This window comes from Harpia harpyja, chromosome Z (assembly GCF_026419915.1).
Source record: "Harpia harpyja isolate bHarHar1 chromosome Z, bHarHar1 primary haplotype, whole genome shotgun sequence".
Taxonomy (NCBI): domain Eukaryota; kingdom Metazoa; phylum Chordata; class Aves; order Accipitriformes; family Accipitridae; genus Harpia; species Harpia harpyja.
The window spans coordinates 36,963,882-36,979,765 of NC_068969.1; the positions used below are offsets into that span (position 1 = coordinate 36,963,882).

The 15,884-nt window shown below is 45.3% G+C and overlaps 1 protein-coding gene across 1 annotated transcript in view; it reads right to left on the bottom strand.

Annotated features, from left to right (window-relative positions):
- Positions 1-15,639, bottom strand: part of PLPPR1 (phospholipid phosphatase related 1) — a 145,304-nt gene extending 129,665 nt beyond the window's left edge. Inside the window, exon 1 of the mRNA XM_052777058.1 lies at positions 15,252-15,639. The gene's annotated coding sequence lies outside the window, so the exon portion shown is untranslated. The remainder of the gene's footprint in view (positions 1-15,251) is intronic.
- Between the last annotated feature and the right edge of the window lie 245 nt (positions 15,640-15,884).

Genomic DNA, 15,884 nt, shown 5'->3' on the forward strand with positions numbered 1-15,884 from the left:
AGAAATGTTTCACAGTGTGAGATATGTTGTAGACATTAGCTTTGCTATCACTCTAAAAGAAGAACAATGCAAATAAATGTATACTGCGAAGCGAAGACAGAAGAGGTTAGCTCTGATGCCTTTCCAGAGAGAGTCAAAGCAAGAGGGTAGAAGGTAAGAGCAGCAAGAGGGTTCAGGGTGAGGTCATAACAAAGAAAATGAATCCCATGGCACAGGCAAGTGAAATCCATTAGAGAATGCAAAGGGCTAAGTTCTGCACTTTACAAGCCTTCACGTAGATTACACAGATCAAGTGTCAGCAGAGCATGGCCCTGCATGTCCAGCCAGGCTTGCGTGCGGTTGTGGTTGTAGAAGGTAGATCTTGATTGGCAGCAGAAAACAACACTTACAGAGCTAGCCCTCGTGGGGCTGCTGGAAAAAGGTCAAAGAGCAGGCTTTCAGACAAAAAAGGAAAACACATCCTCACAAGGAAGAACAGAGATGATAAAAAACTTGAGTGTCAAGATATTCTCCCACCTTTTATCCAAAGATCACAGGCCTTCGAGAGGAGAAGCAATTTAACTGACACAGCTTAATACTTCTACTTGAAGTATGTGTTCATGTGAAGAGCAGTATGACAATCATGTCCACTAATGTAACTGCCTTATGACAAAAAATCAATCTGCTAATTAGGAACACACCCTTGTGTTAGAGAAAATCTATCAGAAAAAACTGTATGGAACATGATCAAATTTCACATAATACTAATTTTTTTCCTAAATTTCAAAATCTTCCCATTTCTTCCTTTTCATCATGCACAGAGGGGAAATACATTTCAGTTCAATGAATTGGGTTTAAAAATACATGCATTAGAAGAATACTGAAGTTGGCTTTTTTTTTCTTTTCATTTTGACCATGGTAATTGTCCTTTCCTCAAAATCTGTTTTTCAAAATCATTCTAAAAAGGAGTATACATTCTTTTTAAAAAAACCCAAACAACATAGCAATTGACCTTAAAAATCTTTTTTTTTTCCCTACAGTTTTGAGAAGGAAAACATCTATAATTGGCATATCTCATTAACAAACTCAGCTACGCTATGATAGTAATAAGTGGGTAGCAAAGTGAGACCAACATTTTAATTAAGTCCTTTTCATTTCTAGGCTAATTTTCTTTATATTATGTGAAGCTTTGAGGGTTACAGAAGCCTGTCCTATGGTCAAAGGCATGCTAAAACCACCATTCCTCAGCCCAATCTCTCTCAGTTATATGCCCACTGCTTTTGTTGAGAGCATTTTAACTCTTTTATCCAGTCTCTCCCTTTACATCCAAATCTAGCCAAAACATAACACTTGTAGCAATCCATCTCAATGCCCCAGCTTCTTCAAGATCAGAAAGACTACAGTATGATTGATCTTCCCAGGTTCCCTCTTCAGGATGATGCTTATTAGGCAGGTAATTAGTGGAAATGTGAGCAGCTTGAACACCTGATCTGTATCCACTCAGCAGCAGATAAGCTGCGCTTCCAACCACAGATATTGGGACTGGTATAAAGGCATCAGAGCAGTCACATATCACACTCAATATCCCACCTGACAGCGGGAGCCTCCAGGTGCCCAGGGAGCTGTAGAAGACTGCAGGATAATAACTTACCTACAGCTTCTTCCTAGTCCCTGGACAGGCAGGTAAAGGCTCATGAGCTAAATGCATCAGAGCACCTATCCTTTCTACTTCTGTCAAGCTAATTTATATCCCCACCATATGCTTTCTGGCCAAATCACCAAGAATTGAAACTTCTGAAGAAGTCTCTTGGTGTTACCAGCTCTTCAATATAAGACTACAAATTTGAGCAAGCTCCAGGTCTTTTTTGTGTCAAAGAAGCTAATTTGATTTGATTGTCCTTCCGTTAGGTTGTGAGACTGGGAAACAAGGCTAGCAAAGCAGAGTGGAAGGTTACAGAAAAAAAAGACAAGCATATACTGAGGGCTGACTCAAACCAGCCAAACACACGTTCGGCTGGAAGAGAAATGCCTTAATGAATTGGCGTTCACTGCATGTCAGCATGCACAGTGTAAGTGCTTATAAACAAATACAAGAACTGTAGTGTGAAACTGTCCCCTGGAAAACATTTAAAAATCAAGGTGAGATAGTCCATTTATTTAATTATTTATTTTAGGCATTAGCCATTTTAGATGTTAAGCAAGATAAAACTTAAGTTCTGCGGGGGTTACAACACATGCAAATACTGGGTCAAACCTTGATCCCACTGAATCAGTAGAAGCTTTGCCATTAAGTTCAAGAGAATCAAAGATCTATCAAATTCTATGAAAAACACTGCAACAGTAAAGGGAAAGGTGGTCTGAGAAATCTCTTGCAGCATAGCTTCTCCAAAATGTGAGTGAGTTGACATCAAAAGATCTAGCATTTAACTTGAAAAGTGGATAGCCGCAGATTTCAGTTTGCAATTTATTTTTTGTTTCTATTTCATCTTCAGGGCTGTAACAATGGCCAAGATGGGAGTTGAGACTTCATTAGCAGAATGAAGATTTCTAAAAAATGAACAATTTTAAATACAGCCATTAGAAAGAGTTTCGGTGCCTGCATTAATCACTGCTTAATCTGAGCAAACCAGAAATGAGAGAAAAACTCAATTACTTTTCTATTTGGCTTAATTTCACCCCACTTGATCTGCCTAATACTGTGTAGTACATAAAACTTAGCCTGCCTGCACAGGCTAATATTTCACCTTTCACATGAGACATGCCATCCTCTGCTATAAACCCGTATAACTCCACTGGCTGCAACAAACCAGGCTATTGTCAACAGATCAGTACCATGAACTGAACCTTCATGCATAGACAGAAAGAGAGGGGAAAGAAACATATGCTTCTCTGGAAGATAATTATAAAGCTTAGGTACTTTTTTAGAGGATGTTCCTGAGACAAGACATGCATTACAGTGCTTAAAAGACCAGCAAATGAAACTCCCTGCCTGTTTGCAGAGGGGGTGAAACCAAGAGCATGTTCCAAGTGCAGAAGAAGAGAGCTAAAAGTGCTGTAGACACACTAGTAAGAAGCTGCATGGCCTTAATCCTGATATGACAGCTCTGCAGTATAGAACTAGTTTAGAGATACAACATTCTGTGTTAACATACGCATGAGTACAGACCCCAGGACCAAGCAGGGGGACCCCATCTTCTGCTCAGCCTGGAACGTATAAAGAAAACAGGACATCAAGAAAGACCAACTCTCATTCCCATAACACTTGTCAACAACAACTGATGCTCACAGAACTATTACCATTTACCATTTCATTCCCTTCCTTCACTACCTCCACTTTACATCGTATCACTTGCCTTTTGCCCTCCCACTCAAAGTCCAGCCGTATCTGTGGTAAGTCATATTCGTCATACATGGATACACTGTGCATACATTAAATGTGGAGTTCTGCATAACTTTCAGAATAACAGTTACACTCTCCCAGCACCTCAGCATTTGTTTGCAAGCTGTCACTGCTCGACTGTTCAGCTACTGTTTACAGCAAACTGATAAAACAGGGCATGAACTGCTTCTGCTACACTAATGCAGAGGGAGAGAGAAGTTCTGAAAATTAGTTTCTAATTCCCATCTGTCACTCACCTGAACTGAAATATTTCCATTACCCCCTGTGCTCCACAACTCATCAGCAAAACCTTGCAGCAGAAAAGTTGTTTGAAGGCTTAAAAGCAATTAACGTTAAAAAGTACCGATCTTGAATCACTGATGATTTGACCAAAATTTTGAGTCTCTCAGTGAGGCTGTTAAGGCTTAAAACAAACTCAAAACTGCAACTATTACCAAGAATGCCTTAACTAATACTTGCAGGTAATCTCAGTTTACTTTCCAGACATAATTAAGTTACTGAGGAAGTCCCAGTTTCCTCCTTCAGTCATCGTCACAGGTAGATGAAATCAAAACTGTAAGAAACAAAAGTAAATAAGGATTGAGAAGACCACTATATTAAGGAAGGCCAAGGCTGGACACGCAAGCAAGGTCAGAGAACACCAGACGACTCTGGTAGCCAAGCTGAGAACAAACCTGAAAAGGACCTGGCTCCTCCCAGCCAGGCTGTTGAAGGCTTTGCCACTGAATATGTATGAGTAAACAAACCCCAGAAGAGTTGCGTGACTCAGAAAGTCATACCAAAGTAGTCATACAGAGCAGAAGAAGTTTGCAGTTAAGGTACATGAAATGTTGAGGAGGATGAAGGAGATGAACATGACTGGTTTCAGTCTGGAAATGAACACCTCACACATCTGGCTTCAGGGCAAAGGGCATGGACAGAGGAGGAAAAAATGGCTTTTTCTATTACACGAGGATGGAGGAGATGACAAGGGACAAAGCAACACATAAAGAAAATGCATTGGCCTGAGGTCTGGGAGGACTCAGGTATCCTGACCTCCTATCATCTCTATTTCTCTCTGCCCACAAAGCCATTCAATGCCTATCAAAACCCATTTAGGTATTGACACTACCTCTTCACTGAGGCGCAGAATGCAAAAATCTCAAAATGTGCTTTTCTGTCCTGTGGTTTGATATGAGACTTAATTTAAACACTTACTGTGCTCTCTCTGTTCTGATTAACATACCATTAACTGCCTGACTCATTCACCTCTCCTTGCAAAACAGTGTAGATTTTATTCCTGCCTTTATTTCCCTTGTTGAATGCTTTACAGTAGAGATGAATACTTTCCCCCCCTTTTTTTTACTTACCTGCATCATTGACTGGCTTCTGCTGAAGATCACCAAGCTAAATGAAATTCTACAAGCAGTAATAGTATTTTGCTATGGCTTCTTATCCCTACCTTGAATAACAAGGAAGAGGAATGACAGTTTTAAAATGATTGCTTTCATTGTTCCACAATACAGTAAGATTTTTAAAAATCATTCCACATCACATCACTGCAAACAGCAAGTGCGCTCTCCATGCACTCTATGGTAAAATTTAGTATGAGACCTGTGTAATGGGATTTAAAGCTGAACAGCTGTTTTGCTAGCCCTCTATACCAGGGCAAACATCTTGGAATCAGGAATCAGCACAATCTCAGCAGGAATTTAGGAGACAGACAAATATGTATCAAAAGAAAATTAGCCTCTACTCAATGAATCATTCTGTTCTTTTGACAATTACCATTTTTTAAGTCCTCCTGTCTTTGGAACTCATGTCGCTCACACTTAGAAGCATATTTTCTTGCCCCATAAAAGGAATAATGCAACCAAACATCTGCTCTCTGGTGCATGCATTTTAGATCTGTGAAGCCATTTCACTGAGTTATTCAGCCAAGAACCCCATGAATAACTTCGGACCAGATTTAAAGATTAAGTAATCTTTAAAACCTGTGAGATACATTCATCAGACCAAGTCTCTGACAGCAGCAGAAACTGTCTCTACTGTATAAATGAAGTCAGGGGAGAAATTCCTCTTCAGATAAATGAAGCCTTACCATTATAAAAGGATAGCCACATTAATAATTTAAGAAAGTGTTTTGAGGATGTTAGTTTCCCAAGAAGAAATGACAGAGGAAGACAGGGTTGTATGGTAGCCAAGGCGAGTTCTGGTAAACAAATGAAGACTAAGAGGAAAAAACCAGTCTGTCCTAAACCACTAGTCAGGTAGCTATTTCTAGTACCAAAAAACAGCTTCTTAAAATACTTTTAAAAAAGCAAATACCAAATTTGGTCAGAAATTTCCTTCCTGATAATGCTGAAGTCCACAGTGGAAAACTTCACTGGGTGTGTATCACCATCATCATCATCACTGCCATATTCTCCTGAGGAAAGCGGCATATTCTCCCCTTTGGCTGTCAATCTCTCTTTGCAATGCTGCATCAGCCAGAGACCAAAGAGAAAGTCCTGTCCTAAGAGGACACTGACATCGCAGACTAATGTCTTCAGCTAGGAGTGTGGTGACAAGCAACAGTCATTTTCAAAGAAAGTATCTCCCACAGCCCAGTTCAACAGTGTAAGTTAGGGTAATGATGATCTGCACGTTGACAGCATTCTGGACATGGATGAGTAATACAAATTTCAAAATCATATGCTGAAGGAACAACTTATTCCAACTTTTGTCCTAACTTCAGATCACCGGGAACGGTACTAACGTCCATGCCTAAGTTAACGTTGTCTAACCTGAGCGGGAATACAGTTTATGACAACTATTAATTCATAGTATCAATATTAATTATTTTCAAACAGCATCAGTTCTTTGAGCGCCCTAGTGGTGTTGATTCCAAAGACATGAGCATTTGATTGGATAAATGACAGCAGATTAATTGCAGATCATTATGTACTGGAAAATACAGACTATCATGCCAGGAAATGCAGAGCTATCGGCATTGAAAAAATATCAATAAGTTTATTTACCATTTCTTTGACCTATATATTCCTATTTTGAGAACAAAGCCAGCAGGAAGACAACAAGGTCAATGACATTTACTCATTTTCTGCCATTCCAGCCAGGGCTTCTTTCTGTTACTTTGTTGAGCCTGACATTAATATTTCGTCACGCAAATAGCTTTTTCATGACTCTTGTGGTGATCAAAAATGAGGTCTGATGTCATGCTTAGGCAACAAGGTTGTTACAGATTCTAAAAAAAAGAGTCTCAATCTCTTATTTCAAAAGCAGTTAGAGTAGCAGGAAAATCTGTCTTTGGTGGTCCCTTTTCTGTAGGGACAAATGCAGTCAATTCCTGGGGAATCACGGGCAACACTAAATAAATGCAACCCATCCAATTCACACCACTGCTACTCTGTTGAACACCAGCTGTGTGCTTTCCCTTCTCTTAAGGGAACTGGTGAATCCAAAGGAAAGAGCAGTGGAGGGGCTTGGGGACATGCTTTCGGTCAACAACTCCAGCAGGTAGTTTCAAAATTCAACTCTGGGTAAATAAAAGAAAGTTTTTACAGAAAGAAGCTGCAAACCATAAAGAGATAAAACAGTGGTACAAAGCAAACAAAGTATTTCATTCTATCTGAAATGACACCCCATTTTCTTCCTGTTAGTAAGAAAAACAGTTTACGGCTTTGGTCAACCCAAAACAATTTCCTTCCTTGTTCCCAGCTTGCCTACTTTACCTCTTATTTCCATCATAGAACCACAAACTCAAGAAAATCTCTGTAAGAATCCAATTAATGAAGACAGTTGTACACTATTAGTAGGAATAGGGGACCTTCACTGGATCCTTAATCTGTTACTTCAAGCTCCACATACCTTCTCTTACTCTATATACCAAAATCAAAAGTAGAATCTTCTCTATCAAACTCAAGCCACTAACACAACACAGAAAAACAGATAAACCCTCACACTCTCAACTGGAAATAAACAAAGAAAAAAACCTAGTGCAACACAAAATGGTGGATCATTTTATGTTTGCAATTTTAAATAAACATAAACCCTCCAAAAAACAGCTCTACAGCAAAAAAAGAAATTTGTATGCATAATATTTCTGCTCAATGTTTTGGGCCAAAACTTTTCAGAACTGAGTAATTTTTGGCAGAAATCTGTATGTTCCAGAATTTTATTTTGCTATGGAAACTGCCTGCATAAGAAAAACAAAGCCATAGACCATCCATTTCTAGAAAAAATTTCCACCACTTTCATACAAATCATACAAGTGAATGATTGGCATATAGTCCTTGAACAGCTTCTCTTTAAAGATGATTTGTTGTAGCACAGACACTGCTTTTCTTGCTGAACACCCGTGAAATAGTTATACTCTGCAACTGCCTTGCATAATCTGTCAGCTGATGCAAGTCATACACAGTCCAGCTCCAATATTTCCTAAGTGAGCCGAACTCAGTGACAGCCTGTGGGTGGGCCAGGTGCTGTTTTGCTTATGTGAATTACATCTCCTCTCAGATGGGTGGCAGGACAGATTAATGTGGCCTTATGCCATCTCTGCATTGCCATTACAGCTTCTGTATAAAGCTCAAGTTGAATACCACCAAACCTCTCATCTTCTTTCCTTTCAGTTGCCTCTGTCCTTATCTAACCTAAGATATCTGAAAACTTCCAAGTTGTTTCTCAGACACTTGGGTCATTGGCTTCATGCACAATGGCATGCATGAGAGCAGAAGCAGATGTACTATATGTGACAACCCCACATAAACAACGGCCTCTCTCCTTTCACTGCTGTAACGGTGCCTGAAATGGTTATGTACCAATGATTTTTCTCTTGTATTTTTGGCAGCTTCACAGTAGCAATGGGGTTCCTACAAGCCATGACCCACCTCTACCTTTCCCAATACTACAGGCTGCTACAAAGGGCTGCCCTCTGCCTGATGCTCATCGGCACAGAAAACCAACCTGTAACCGGTAGCCAAGACACCACTTTGTCTGCATAGTGCATCTGCATTTGGAGTACACAGCCCTGTGCAGCCAGCCAAGCAGTAGGGTCTCAGTGAAAGCCTCAGGAAGCTGGGTATTTCCTCAATGGTATTTTATTTGCTGAAAGACATTACCTGCTCCTAATGGCTTTCATGACTGACAAATTGTGTTACATCTTCTCATGACCTTCCAAATAACATTCACTGGATTCTCAAGATAACCGAGACTAATTCTTGAGTGATGCAAGGGTGTGAAACCTTCATCAGTTTGTGGCTTACATTTGCACCGGGGAGACCTGAAATTCCCTCGACTCAGCCCAGTGTTAGAAGCGTAATGCTGGAGACTGGCGTCTTCTGACTGACCTGGTCCTGCTCTTAAGAAACATACCAACTATCACCACATATTTCTTAAGGTGGACCCCTTTCTACCAGCAACTCAAATCCCTGAATACCCCAGTTGCAAAGATGATCCACTGTCAAGTAGTTTTTCACACCCAGTTCTTTAAAATCCATTCCACTTTCAGCTTGGTAGATTACAGCCAATGGCTCTGCAACCTAGCAAAGGTTTTAAGCTACCTGACATATCTCTAAATCACACCAAAAAGATGTGCAAAGTCCTGCTCAACACACACATGTATTTTCCCTCCTCTGTCGACAGCACACCCAGTACGGTGACTGGTAAGACACATCCCCAGGGTACCTCTTCATCAGGAGCACACAGTCATGCTCAAAGCAGCCAGCGGGCATGATCCTTACAAAGAAACAAATGGCATTTGGGGGCACTTCGTAGTCCACTGGAGCCATCATCCCACAGCCCTGCACTTTGTAGGGCGTCCTGCCCTGCTTGTCCTCAGGTCTGCTTGCTGAACTGGCATGGCATTTCACGAGCAGGGGCAATGCCACTCTGAGAGGTAGGAAAGAGTTTTAGCATAGGAAAGCATGAGTTTGTACAGCAGGTTTGCTCTGTCAGAGGGCAAGATTCCTGCATGAGACTGTGAACAGTTCTTCTGGCTTCATTTATCCAAATATGGCATTGCCATCAGAACTGTTACTCTGACAGGTTACTGAGCGTGTTTCATTGGTATTACAAGAAAGCTTTGAGCACAAAAGAGTGTGATTTAGGTGTTTTAGGGAAGAAAAGCCAAGCTTTTACAATGATTCTTCATTCTTCCAATACTCTTCCTTTTTCCCATAAACGGTTCTTATGGGATGCTCCAAAAATCCCAGCTGTGTTTTATGAAATTGAATTTTCCAAGTTTCTTGCTAAATATCTCAGACAATTTAAAAACAAATAGCTAATACAAACCAAGTTTCTCTTCAGTTCATGCATTATTAAACACCCCCCTTCCATGCACAAGGAATGCAAGAAGGGCTGGAATAAGTAGAACAATAAGTTACCATAGAAGAGCTACCAGTAATTACTCAGCAAATACAATAAATTACTGTATATATGGAAATTAAATGTACTTCATTTTGTTGTCAGTGAGTATTTTACAAGCGTGGGTGACAGAAGCAGAATATAAATGTGATACAACTGCCTTTTGCAGTATGTGTGTTTCCATCAAAGTTGGATTTTTTTCTCCTCCTCCTCTCCTTTAGATTGATTTAAACTGAGGGATGGTGAAGGAGGATTCTGAATTCACTGGTGCCTCAGCAAAGCAGTAAAAAGCAGCACAAGAAACATGTATGAAAAGTCATGCTGAAATCTCATGCTCCTATTTGAGTTACTGAACAGGGCAGCTCTTCTAAGAGGTCCAACCCTCAGCTTCTCTAGAAACCCATTAGCAAACTCTATGCTTAGAGGCATTCAGGTCCACTCAGATGAGACTATGCCAGGGACACCAGGCATGAGATTCAGACATGTTTCTTGAGATTTATACAGCATCTGTCTTCAGAGGGGCTTAGGAATGAAGCTCAGTTTTGCAACTGTGCAGAGTTCAACTTCAATTTTAAAATCAGTTCTGCCTTCTGAGATTGTAATAGTGGACTTAGAGCTATTAAAAGAGTCAGTGTCTCACACACATTTGCCATGAATTCTGCAAACCCTCTTTGTTGTCAATAAGAGCCATTAATTAAATGTTGCTCCTCCATGGGATAACTTTTCTGAGCAAAGAATCAGCCCTCCACTTGCTAGAGCGCAACAAAGAGAAAATAAAAATCAAAAGAGGAGTGCATTGTCAAGGCTATTGAAACAAATGGCTTAAAGGAGTAGGGGATGTGTGGCAATATAACCGCCCTGTATTGTCATGAATAAAAGTGACACCTTTAAAACAAGAAAAGCAGAAACCTTATTCCAAGTACAAAGGATGTCCAAGCCCATGGATAACTTTAAACCTCCGTCTGGCAAATACAATTCTGTTAGTTGGCAATGAATGGCATGCCTTTACATTTATGCTGGTCCTCAGATCCCTAGAGGACATGGTAAATCAATGATTAGCACATTTGTGCACATGGATCTGCCTTGAAGGCAATTCTCGTTTTCTGTTTAAGATAGGAGAATAACGCAGCATGAATCCTTCAGAAAAATGGATCAAGACACTGTCTTATAGATACAACCACATTCTGTCCCCACTCCCCTGCCTGTGGCTACCCCTTTCCAAATAATTATGTCCTCAATCACTCCATATGATTTTCACTATAACCAGAAAGGATGACAGCTGCACAAGACACACCAGACGCTCTCGTGGGATGTCCGGCAGCCCGCACTAGCAAAGTTCGACCGTTTTGAAATAAAACACAGAAACCCACCTGGGTAAGGAAAGTTATCTTGTATTTCAAGAGGTTGCACAGACTGTGATCCACGTGCTTATTAGAAAAAAAAGGCAGCACAACAAAGATTAACATATGAATGATGCTACCCTCCATTCCCTACAAATGCATGGAATTGCCCCCATCACTGTTACAGGTGATTCAGGCAGTTACTCACTGTAAGGAGGTCTGACTGTTGACAACACAGGCTGTTTTGACAGGGCACAGGGTGCAGGCTACCAACGGAGCATGTTTTCCCAAAAGAGAGGAAATGTGTGAATGTTGATCCCATGTCTTAACAGCCCAGCTAATGATTACTCAGAGTAGCTACTGATTCTGTAGCCTCCCTTTTTCAACCTGTGTTCATGCCATCCAATAGACATTGATGGTAGCATGATGTTAACAAAAGCATGAGATTTTCAGAATCAGGACATGCATCGTGACCAACAATGCCACTCACAACTGCTTTCTCAGCTACTGCCAAGCAAGCATTTCTGAAAAGCACCACTGAAAAGCAAGTTTTACACTGGATATGCAAACCCAGCAAACAATGCCTAAATAGGTAAGAGAGGATACGTGAGCAAGCTGCAGCACCAATTTTGCACGCTAATAGCAATAAATATGTTGGTCGTTAGTTTTGCGTTTATGCCCCATCCAAACATCTACCTATTAAACCCAGGAGCTTTGGGTGTTCTTCAGAGAAGAACTGGGTTTGCAGATCAACGTTTGCACCCAGTCTTTTCTGTCTGTGACCAGATTAAAAAAAAAAAAAAAAAAGAGAAAGAAAAATCCAAAAAGAAAGAAAACATGGCCTGTGAAGAGTACAGGGCTGAGTGTGCAGAACTCAATGTAACATCAAGCCCGGCTAGCTGAAGAGCATGGATTTCCTCCAGAGTTGGGAAATTCAAAGCACAAAGCATCACAGACCCCCAGTCAGAGCCACAGCAAACACTATGCAGCCAGCTCTGGAGAACTGACCTCCTGGCTGCCAACCAAGTTGACAGAACGACACTGAACCCATTTAATTCACATGGGACTCTCACCTGGGAAAGAATGGACAAAAAACCAAGCAAAGGCTCTCACTTCCTAAGAAATAACCTCTCTGATTTCAGTCTCTCAGAACGAGGCAGAACAGCTGATTGCACCACCATTGTGTGAAAACTAGTGGAGAACTGACCATGTGTCACAGATTTGCTCGGCATAAACCAGTAGAGAGAGAAGAGAGGCTCAGAAAGGCTTCTGGCATCAGCACTGCAGAATTTGTCTTTCTTCTACCTTTATTTTCAGGAGACAATGACAGGGAAAAATAATCTTGAAGACAGAACTTACTCTTGAAGAGTCGCCAACTTAAAAAGTTAGTCTTTTGCCATAACTTCAACCAGTATAAGTAGGCCAGAATTAGTGGACTGAAAAAATGTTTTTAAGCATTGGTGATAGGTAGTTGTTTTCCATTAGAGAAGTTTGCTTATCCTGAGGGCCTAGTTCCATGAGAAGTGACAATTCCACAATAAAATCCCAGACTAAGTGATATTCACAGTAAGTCTTCCTGAACACAACTGGAGAAACACCCTTCCTCCATGCTGTTGTACCATCTACAGAACTGCAAGATATCTGTGGCTGCAGAAACTATTAAGAAGAAAAATTAGAACACTAGAAAGTGGGCTAATCAGTTCGACATACTGTCTGATGAAGTAACAGTTATGGAAATGTTTTCCAATTTAAAAAAATCCCTCAAAACAACAAAGTGCATCTAGACTCCTACCATTGAACAAAGAGGCAGGGAAGTTCTTCATGATGATCAAAGCTGCCAAAAAAAATTAAGGTACAATATTAAAGAAAAAAAAGACAGCTATGATGTCATTGAAAATTCAAAAATCCCCTTCGTCTGACACTGAATTCTCTCAATTCAGTCAAAATATGTCTCCAATTACAGACCCACCAAAAGGTTCTGTAACTGAGCAGATGTGACTGCATGGCTGAGGAATTAAGGATATGGTTGCCCACCAGCTCTTTCTCTCCTCAGATGCCTCATCAATGGGGGGGGGGGGGGAGGGGGCGGAAAGCACAGTCTTTATTGTGTGTGTTGAAACAGGTTAATAAGCACCAACATCTAGCACAGTTTTGCCCAGTAAGTCTACATATTCTGAAGCAGGTTCACATCCGCCATCAAAGGAGAAATAGCACTGAGTATCATCCTTGTTTATACATGTGGGTTTAGCATGTTTTTCAGCATCACTGGTTTTCCACCCAGAGTTAGCATAAGCCAACAGTAAAATATGCCACATGAGAGCTAGCAGTGAAAGTTGAGGAGGAGAGGAAGGAATACAAATAACTAAGGGGAGGTAGTCCGGAGCTGTTGTCATAGCTCCCAGTACTTGACAGATACTCAGCTGATGTAAATTTTGTCCTTTTTCCTCCCGTGTCAAGTCTCCAAAGCAGGTTCTCCTCCTGAACAGTACATTCAAACTTAGCTATGGATGAATGCAGAAAAGACTTGCCCTAAGGTCTTACCCGCCTTTATTTTTAGAAATAGACCCCCCCCAAATCACACCTCTGAGTAGTGAGATGACTTAAAAAAGAGGGAGGTCCACACCAATGTCCTCGGACTAAACTGGATCTTGAAATTCAAAGGCTGAGGGCTGTCACACCAAGTAGCCTCTGGCTCAGAGGTAACCCTTTCTGCAGTAACTCCTCTGGAAACCTTCTTTCCCAAGTCAAGCACAAGAGCCCATTGTACAGAACTGAAAGGTTTTAAAAAACCTCCTTCCTTGTGCGCAAGTAGAAACAGGTGGAAATCTGAGCACAAAGGCATGACCTCTGCTTTTCCTCGCCATACCCATCTCATTTGCAATAGGGAGGATGTCACCTGAAGTCCCTGCTCTGTCCCAGGTGCCTTCACACCACCACAAAGACCGCATCATGTACAGGACCAGCACTGTCACTCTTACCCATTTATTTCTTAAGTACTCACCCAGAGGGATCAAGAGAACTATTGTACAACCTAGGATGTCAGCTAGGAAATCCCATCTCACTACCTGCAAGCTTTAAAAGACAGCTGATCAAAATGCCTGCATTTTTTCCTTTTGGTACCGCCTAGGTTTTCTGGAGATGCTAAAAGGCTCAGGGTCAGGTCTCTCAGAAACTCCAAACCCGACAGGGACATTGCATACAGTGGCATTTTTGCGTCTCCGCTCCAAAGCATCTTTTCCCCGCATGCGGCGTATCCCTCACGCCCCGCTGCAGCACGCAGTCTTCTCCCCAGCTAGCGAGCAACTCCGCAGCCCTGCGAGAGGCCGGGAGAGCAGAGCGCGGCCGGGCAACGGCGGAGCGGAAACACGGCGCCCGCCTCCGCCGACAACCGCCGCTCCTGCCGGCGGGAACCACCGCCCCGTCCCCGCTCGCGGGGCCGGGGCAGCCCGCACCTTCCCGCCGCGCACACGGTCGGACGCCGCCACCGGCCGCCCCGGCAGCCAGCCGGGGCGAGGGGAAGGCGCGCCCCCCCCCCTCCCGCGGACCGCGACCCAGGCGCCGGCGAGGCGCCAGCCCGCACAGCTCCGCCGAGGTCGGGAGCGGAGCCGGCGGCCGGGGACCCCCTTCCCGGGGGAGCTCCCCGCGGGGAAGGGGCGCGCCCGCAGCACCCCGGCGGGGCGAGGGGCCGCCCGGCGCCTCCTCGCGGGAGCAGTGCCCCTCCGAACACCGACCTCCGAGCGCGCCCCTCGCCTCGGCGGGCCGCCCCGCGGCCTCCGCTCGCCACACGGCGACCGGCGAGCCCGCGCCGGCCCCGCACGGCCCGCCGGCCCCCCGGGCGCTGCCCCCGCTCGGCTGCCGGGGCGCCCCGGGGGTGCCGCAGGGCCAGAAGGCGAGCCCGCGGGGGCAGAAGGAAGGCGAACCCGCGGGCTCCCGCGTCCCGGCCCGCTGCGCCCGCGGCAGCAGCGGGAGCGCGGCCGCGTCGCCCCGGCCCCCGCAGCCCGGCCGCCCCCAGGGCCGCGCCGGGCTCCGCCCCCCCTAGCCCCGGCACACGGGCCCGGGCCGGGGGCACCTCCGGCCGCGGGCGCCCGCGGGGCCGGCCCCCCCCACCCCCGCGGGGCCGCCCACCCCGGCCCCCGGCCCCCCGCCCCCCGCGGGGCCTCCCCCCGCCCCCGCCCCCGCCCGGCCCGGCTCACCCCGCGGTGCGGCGCGGCAGCCCCGCTACGGGCGGCGGTCTCCATGCGGGCGGGCGGGCAGCGCCCGCCGGCCGGGCATCGTGGTCCGCCCTCCCTCCTCGGCGCGGCGGAGAGGGGCGGGGGCCGGGGACGCCCTCCCCCGTCCTGCTTCGTCTCTCTTCGCCCCCTCCCGCCACCCCCTCCTTCTCCCGCGCGATGCCCGGAGGATCACCGCCGCGGCTCCTTCCCCATCGCCCGCCTCTCCTCCTCTGCCTCCCCCTCCGCCGGACCCGGCTCTCAGCCCCCCGCCCCGGCTGCGGAGCGGAGGGAGGGGACAGGCGCCGGCCGGGGAGGGGCGGGCGGGCGGAGCGGAGCGGCGGGGCGGGGCTGGGCGGGGCGGGAGCGGGATCCCCCCGGGCACCGCCACGGCCCCCCCCGCCTGGCCCGGCGCTGTCCCGGCCCCGGCCCCGGCCCCGGCCCCGGCCCCGGCCCCGGCCCCGGCGCCCTCCTTTGTGCCGGAGCCGCCGGTCCCCGGCGCTTTTCCCGCTCCCACACGCCGCGGGGGCGGGGAGCAACACGCCCCCCGCCGCCCCGGGGACATTTCCACCCGAAATTCGGCAACTGCCAGGCAGAGGCTGGCCGCCGTCCGGCAGC